The following is an 8,683-nucleotide window of genomic DNA, read 5'->3' as shown; positions in this document are numbered from 1 at the left end:
TGTGCAATTCAATTCAATAATAATAATAATAACATTAATGGCACTGCATGACTAACCTGAGAAGATCAGCCATACAGAATGTAACATTAAATGAAGTACAAATACGGTATTATACAGTAGCATATAAAGGTGGATGTGCATAATATGATTGATTATACAGTAAGGTGGTATACTACAGTAAATACTGTATGATTAAGTGTGAAAGTATGAAATCCTTTGTCCACAGAGAAAGGCACACATGCTGCACTCAGAGACTGAGCCTTAAAATGAGCTGTCTGGACTTGTAGAACTTTGTGACGTCAAAATAAACCAAGTCACATTCCCAGTCCTGTCAGAGAGGCCCAGACCCTCCAGTCTTGTGATTTTACATGATCAAAACTGAACCATCTCCATAACAACTGAGCAGCTTTCATCAGCTGTAGAAGATTAGAAGGTGTGGTAGAAGGCTCAGGAAAAAATGGGCTTCAAATTCATTGGTTTTTGCAAAAAGAAAAAAAAAAAAACCTCTTCCATTAAAGGGATAGTTCACCCAAAATTCAAATTTCATTATCTACTCACCCTCATGTCAACTAAGAGCTGTGAGAAGTTCTCACATCCTCCGTTCCTTCTCTGAGTTACGGGGGGGTCCGTGCAGCAGTATTTGTCCATATAATGGTTGTGAATGGATACCAACTTTCTTCGTCCAAAAAGACACACCAAAAAACATCCAAATACCTCCATAGTGCTTGTCTGTAATGTCCCTCTTGTATTGAAGCCCCGACATGAGAAATTGTTACGAAAAAAATTAAATAAGTCTATATTTTAAGCTTGTTTGTAGCGGAAGCTCCCAGTGTCTCGGTTCACTGCTCGTCCTGCGTCAGTGCAAATCTCGCGTGATTTGCACTGACCGGCGGAACAATTTCTCATGTCGGGGCTTCAATACAAGAGAGACATTACAGACGAGCAGTATGGAGGTATTTGGATGTTTTTTAGTGTGTCTTTTTGGACGAAGAAAGTTGGCTGAACTATCCCTTTAACTTTCCCTCAAGTTAATTCAGTATGTACAAAGATTTAATCACATTAAATGTTTTACAATCAGGGCTGTAAATCACCTAAGATCAACTGTGATTATTTGCATGACTGTCCATAGTTACTTATTATTTATCATTTTAAATTAATCAAATGTTTCTTTTTAAATCTTTTCATTATGTGGATTAACATGCTTTATACAAAAGTGTCTTTAATTGAATTAATTATCATTAATATTCAAAACAATCATATAGTGTCTAGAGAACCCTCAAAAGATTCACTTCATTTGGCATGGATACAAAGCTCATATAATAACATAGTGTTGGACAGTTTGGCTTGCAGCTCCATTCAGTCCTGGTGGACAGAGCTGAACCCTCAGCCTCCTCATGCATGTAGCAGAAAAACTAAGGCTACACTGGGCTAACATCTATTTCTCACAATCTTCAGCTCGCTCTCCAGCAGCTGACTTCCTCCAACATGGCTGAATTAGTAAACTGGATGGAGACAGTTTCACTGAGGCTCAGCTCTCTTCTCTGTTGTTCACATACACTCTATTCTTCTGTGTCAAAAATGCTGAAAATGTGCAAAGGGCCTATATGGTCAGAGATTTTGCAGTAACGCTGGCAGTTCAAAATGGCATGGTAAACATTACAGGGAATTTGTGTAACCATGCTATTGTCAGGTTAAAGGGATAGTTCAACATTTTGGCAAATTGGCCCATTGTCATAATCCCTATAGTCATAGCAGTAGGTTTGTTACCTTTAATTGTCGGTGTAAGCTATTTTTAGAATGGCGGAGCAGAGGCGTGAGCTGCTCAGAGCTACGCTACGGAGGCTAATGGGATTCCTTGGTTTCCCTCATCAAACTCATCAAATACACAATCCAACAACTCCACAACGCTCTGGTGGACAAGTTGTGACCTGCACGTTCACCACACTATGAGATAATAACGGAACATTACGAGACGGAGCTGCTTTAGAGGTAAATAGATGCAAAACCGCTGATGCACGTTGCGTTCAGGGACAGTTTTTCAGCAAGCAGACTCTGTATTTACCTCGAAAACGGCTCTGTTTCGTAACGTTCTGTTATTATCTCATAGCGTGGTGAATGTGCAGGTCACAACTTGTCCACGAAAGCATTTTGGAGTTTTTGTATTTTGTATTTGATGAGTTTGATGAGGGAAACCAGGAAATCCCATGAGCCTCCGTAGCGTAGCTCTGAGCAGCTCACGGCTCCGCTCCGCCGTTCTAAAAATAGCTTGCACCGACCATTAAAGGTAACAAACCTACTGCTATGACTATAGCGATTATGGCAATGGGCCAATTTGCCAAAATGTTGAACTATCCCTTTAACTTTGACAGCCCTATCTCAAAGGTTCACTGAGGAGCCTGAATATTTAGCAGCTACATGTAATCAGATCTATCGGTATTCATAATATCCTGACACTCAACCCCCTCATGAATCATTTCAATTTAATAATGTTGTGCTCTCGTTGGAATTTTCAATGCAGGACTTACTGAAGTGTTTTCAACAATGGAATTACATAAAGTAAAAGATCTGAATATAACTTGCACTGCTTACTAACACACCCTTCATTCATATTCAGAGTCCTCACAGACCTATAAGAGAATAGAGAGTGGTACTAATAAATCTAATAAATGTTTTCAACCTAGACAGCAGCTCATTCTCTCTCTGCACAATCACCACAAGACACCGTGACATCCAGTGTCACAGAATCATGGATGCATTAAAGCTGTCAGTGAGAGTTGACGGAAAACATCCAACATGGAATTCCCAGCGGGGAGACAGTCTATGGATGCAATCAGAAGATGGAAGGACATTACCATATAAGAGGGGGGCGGGGGGATATGGCAGAGTGTGTCAGGAAGAGGATGCTTCTTTTAATTAAGTTAGAGGTTGTATACCGTTCCAGTTAAAGCATGGAGGGCAGAGAGGATGGGAAGGAGGGTGGAGGAGATGTGCTGAGGAACCGTGTTAGAGTAATGAGATTTCACCAGCAGAGGCCAAAAGACTGCTAACCTTTGTGAAATGAAAATGTATACCGGTAGTTCCCTTTGTTTTGTCTCACAGACACCCTGGAGTATCACTGTGGATTTTTTATTTTTTGAAATTCTTTGTGAATTTTGATGAAAGAAAAAAAACTTTGATATGCAGTATACTGTAAGACTTAATGGCCTCACAGTTAGTGATGAGCAGCCTCAAGGATGGAGGAGACCTGCAGGCCACTAGTAGTCATCAATGCTTATTGTTGAATGTTTAGATGCTATTAGTTTGATGATTTGATGTGGACCCCACGCAACAACTGCAGGGGAAGCTAAAGTGGGTCAGAATGAAGATTAAATAATAAAGAGCTTTATCTCCAACACAGTTCTCCTAATAATCTGGATTTTAAACAGCAGCAGTTAAAGGGATAGTTCACCCAAAATTGAAATTTCACTCAGTATCTACTCTCCCTCATGTGGACTAAGGGCTGGGAGAAGTTTCAGAGTCCTCCGTGGCTTCTCTGAGTTACAGGGGGTCTCGGCGTAGCAGTGCATGTCCATATAACGGTTGCAAATGGATACCAACTGTCTTCGTAACAAAAAGACACACCAAAAAACATCCAAATACCTCCATGCTGCTCGTATGTAATGTCCCTCTTGTATTGAAGCCCCGAAATGCGAAATTGTCCCGAAAAAAATTAAATAAGTCTATATTTCAAGCTTGTTTTGTAGCAGAAGCTTCTCGAAGCTCCTCTTACCGGTTCGTCAAACTGGGAACTGGGAAGAGGACAGACCCTGGTTCGTCCAAATTTGACGAACCGGGAAGAGGAGCTTCCTCTACAAACAAGCTTGAAATATAGACTTATTTAATTCTTTTAGGGACAATTTCGCATTTCAGAGCCTCAATACAAGACGGACATTACATACGAGCAGCATGGAGGTATTTGGATGTTTTTTGGTGTGTCTTTTTGTTACGAAGACGGTTGGTATCCATTTGCAACCGTTATATGGACATGCACTGCTACGCTGAGACCCCCTGTAACTCAGAGAAGCCACGGAGGACTCTGAAACTTCTCCCAGCCCTTAGTCCACATGAGGGTGAGTACGTAGATAATGAGTGGAATTTCAATTTTGGGTGAACTATCCCTTTAAAGGCTGCAGTGGTGGAAAATCACTATCATGACATGGTCACAGAGCACTTCTTGGCAGAGTCTATACACATACTGTATATACAGCTATGTGGCCTGGACTGAAGCAGAGATACATATGAGCAGATGGCACAACACATGCTCACCGTGTCCACAACAGTATTACTGTAACACAACAGACATCATCATGTAGAGAAGTTGACACGGCCAACACACTGACAGTCAGTAGCCTATTCAATCATCCAGCTGACAGACCAATAGCATGTCTCGGGTGTCGTGTTTCTGGACGTCTACCTAACTACTGTGACCCTGACAACTCAAAACACTGCAGCTCATGAAATGAACAGAAACACAGAGAAGCAGCCAGAACAACAAAAACCTCTTTGTCAGAATCATTACTGAGACTGTTGCTATTTGCTGCTGCACAAATGTAAATTTCCCCACTGTGGGACCAATAAAGGAATCTTCACTTAACTTAAAGGGATAGTTCACCCAAAATTCAAATTTCACTCATTATCTACTCACCTTCATGTCAACTAAGGGCTGGAAGAGTCCTCCGTGCCTTCTCTGAGTTACGGGGGGGTCCGCGCAGCAGTATTTGTCCATATAATGGTTGTCAATGGATACCAACTTTCTTCGTCCAAAAAGACACACCAAAAAACATCCAAATACCTCCATAGTGCTCGTCTGTAATGTCCCTCTTGTATTGAAGCCCCGACATGAGAAATAGTTCCACCGGTCAGTGCAAATCACGCGAGATTTGCACTGACACATGAAGAGCAGTGAACTGAGACACTGGGAGCTTCCGCTACAAACAAGCTTAAAATATAGACGTATTTAATTTTTTTCTTAACAATTTCTCATGTCGGGGCTTCAATACAAGACGGACATTACAGACGAGCAGTATGGAGGTATTTGGATGTTTTTTGGTGTGTCTTTTTGGATGAAGAAAGTTGGTATCCATTGACAACCATTATATGGACAAATACTGCTGTGCGGACCCCCCCGTAACTCAGAGAAGGCACGGAGGACTCTGAACATTCTCACAGCTCTTAGTCGACATGAGGGTGAGTACATAATGAGTGAAATTTGAATTTTGGGTGAACAATCCCTTTAACTTACTGTGACATTGTCTCTGATATCCGGTTGTGGAAACTTAAACTCATGACTGTAGTTCTGAATAAAAGCCTGACTGGAGCCCTGCACACATTCTACTTCTTCTACCTTGTGACTGAAGACCTGCACCAGGACCAGCCACCGCATCCTCAGCCGGACTCTAATGGACCTGACACTCTGCCATCTGCTCTTTAACATCTCATACCTTCACTAAAACACACACACACACACACACACACACACATTAGATGAGCTGCAATCAGCATTAAACAGACAGTTCAATATTTATCTCTAAGTGATATCTTACCTTCCCTGCTTCAGTAACGTCCGCTCTCTCCCTCTCCCTCTTGTCATTGGCACCAGAGGAACAGATGGATCCTTTCTCTGCTTCCTCACTCAAAGCCCCCGGCCCCCAGCCCCCCCTCTCCACCCCACCCACTGCCACAATGCCTTGACAAACGTCAGCTTCCATGTTTGCAGAAATAATCTCGTCTTTCAGTTAAGAAGATTTTGCTGTGTGAAATGTATTTGAAGATAAAAGTTTATATTTTAGGAAACGTCTCTGTTCTAAAACACTCGCTGCTTTTTCTGATCAGTGAAATCCTGACTTTGACCCGAGGAAGATTAAACAAAGATGGGCTTAGATCGTGTGCGTGTGTGTGTGCACATGTTTGCATGTGTGCAACATGTGTATCTTCTCTCATCATGGCATTAACATTTTACCCACAATCCTCTTAACAGGGGGATTAGTAAAAAAAAATAAAAAAAAAACTCAAATGAAGACAAACAGATTTGTCCCACTCTCTGTGTGTCTTCTTTGAGAGTCAGTGAACTGACAGTTGGGGTCAATATGTCAGCACACTGAGCTGCTGCTGTAGCTGCAGAGAAACACATTCATCCCTGTAGATTCAATCTGAAACAGCAGAGAGCGTCAGGTGGAATCTACTTGTGGAGAGTTTATAGGCTGAGCTGTGCCTCTTGATCTAGTTTTCCATTTGTTTTCCATAATGCAACACGCTGATTCATGTCAATACTAATGCTATTTGTGATCATTTCTCTGCAGCTGCTGCAGCGTCCCACTGGGATCATTAACTTCTATCTAATCTGCTCTTTGTCTCTCCAGGGCTGAAACCTGAGTCTTCTGATGTGTCTGGAGCAGGACCAGCAGATCCTGACTGATGATGTCCACCGTGACTCCTCTGACCTGCTGGCTTAGGGGTTGTTCTACTTTACTAGTGAAATTAGTTGTCAATATTTGAGTCACTTACTATAATAGACCAGTGAAAATCTGGCTGCAGGATTCTGTCGCTGTTTTTTATGTTCCATAGATAGATAGATAGATAGATAGATAGATAGATAGATAGATAGATAGATAGATAGATAGATAGATAGATAGATAGATAGATAGATAGATAGATAGATAGATAGATAGATAGATAGATAGATAGATAGATAGATAGATAGATAGATAGATAGATAGATGAGGGACAGGGGATCTGTACCATTCACCTCCATTGTGTTCACTGAGCAGCTCACGTCTCTGCCCCGCTGATCTCAAAACAACATACACCGATAATTAAAGGTACTGCTATGACTATAGGGATTGCGATGATAGGAGAATTTGCCAAAAATGTTTAACTATCCCTTTAATTCCTCCTATGTTTGAAATGATGTTGGTATTGCAGTGTTTAGACACCAGTGTTGGGCACGTTACTTTTAAAAAAGTAATTACTGAAGAGACTATTTACTTTCTCCAAAAAGGTCAGTTGGTAACTGAATTACTACATTATAAAAGTAACTTACCAGGAAAAGTAACTATTGAATTCAAATATGTCAAATTACTTGGACTCGCCCCCGTAACCCCCTGAAAACCAAGGAGTTAATCATTGATTTTAGGCAGAACAATGGTATGCCAAAAGAAAGCATCATTCATAACAAAAAAGTTGAAATTCTTGACACCGTAAACACAGAGCTGATCGCCAAACAGGGTCAACAAAGAACTCATCTAATGCAGAAACTTCATTCTTTTAATGTCTGCAATACAATTTTATGTATGTTTTTACGATTCTTTTATTGAAAGCCTTTTAACCTTTTCCTTTAGCTGCTGGGGTTGGGTTGTCAGTGAAGACAAAACAGCTTAAACAGCATTATTAAAGTCTGAGGGACTTGGGCACAATCTGGGAGGAACAGGTGGCTGAAAAAGAAAAAGAATGATCAGACAACCAGGTCATATTCTGTCTTCAGGCAGACGTTACAATGTTCCCCTGAGGAAAACTAGTTTTATTCTAAATCCTTCAAGTTACTGAACACAGACCACACACATTTTACATTTTGAATGACTTTTATTTAATGAGTTTTTTTATTTTTATGTATTGCTTCTATATTTTCTACTTTTACCTTTTTGTTTTTATCTCATCTTGCTTCATCTCTACGTTTTGTATATAGCTAGTTCTTGATTCCCTCTGTCCCATGCTCTTAATGTCTTTGTGACAGTTTGTGTTTGTGTTGACTGTCTGATTTGTGAACAAATGTGCACTGGGAAAACTACACTTGAACTGCTCCTTACGGGATAAATAAAATTGTCTAAAACTGAACTGAACTGAACTAAACATAGCCCTAACCTGCCGTTTATCTGGAACTAACCAACTCACTCAGTATTCCTCCGCACAGGTATAGGCTCCGTGAAGTAGCACCATTAGTAACGCTGTTCTTTCATTACGCCATTATCCCCATCACTGTTAGACACATGAGTCAGTATGAGATGGATACATTTCATACTGAAAAACTGTTACTATGCTGAACTTCCATGTGACATAAGGTCCTGGCTGTTGTTTGTATGATTACATTGCCACATGTGGTCCCATGGTCGTATTAAAGGGCCAGAGTCTGGGGCCACGGAGCCCCTCTGTGTCAGTCTGCCTCAGCTTGAGAGGAGATCTGTCACACAATCAACACACAACAGCACAAAAAACAACCAAGCTCATTTTAGAGGTTTGTTCTTCTTTACATTCCTTTATTCAAGAGAAACATTAGGGGTAAGTTTTTGTGGGATAAAAGGATATCAAATATTTCCTCTTTCACCATGACAACAGGCAACTTCCTTGTGAACGCAGCTGCTGGGAGAGGTCAAAGGTTACTCGGGGTTAATGGCTGGTGGGTACTGGGTGGGTGGTTCTGGTGGTAAATATGTGAGCTGAGCTGTGTGTCTGCGACTTTGTAGAGTTCCTGTTGTTGCCCATAGCAACTAAATGCTCTTTCTGGGCTGCCTGTCTCTCATTCTTCGTTCATTTTTGTGAGAGGAAGTCCTGCACACATCTGCTGATACAAGGTTCTGCTCAGATTCTTTGATACGTTGAAACTCTTAAAGGGATAGTTCACCCAAAATTCAAATTTCACTCATTATCTACT

The sequence above is a fragment of the Trachurus trachurus genome (assembly GCF_905171665.1).
Source record: "Trachurus trachurus genome assembly, chromosome: 10".
Classification (NCBI taxonomy): domain Eukaryota; kingdom Metazoa; phylum Chordata; class Actinopteri; order Carangiformes; family Carangidae; genus Trachurus; species Trachurus trachurus.
This window is presented reverse-complemented; position numbering follows the sequence as displayed.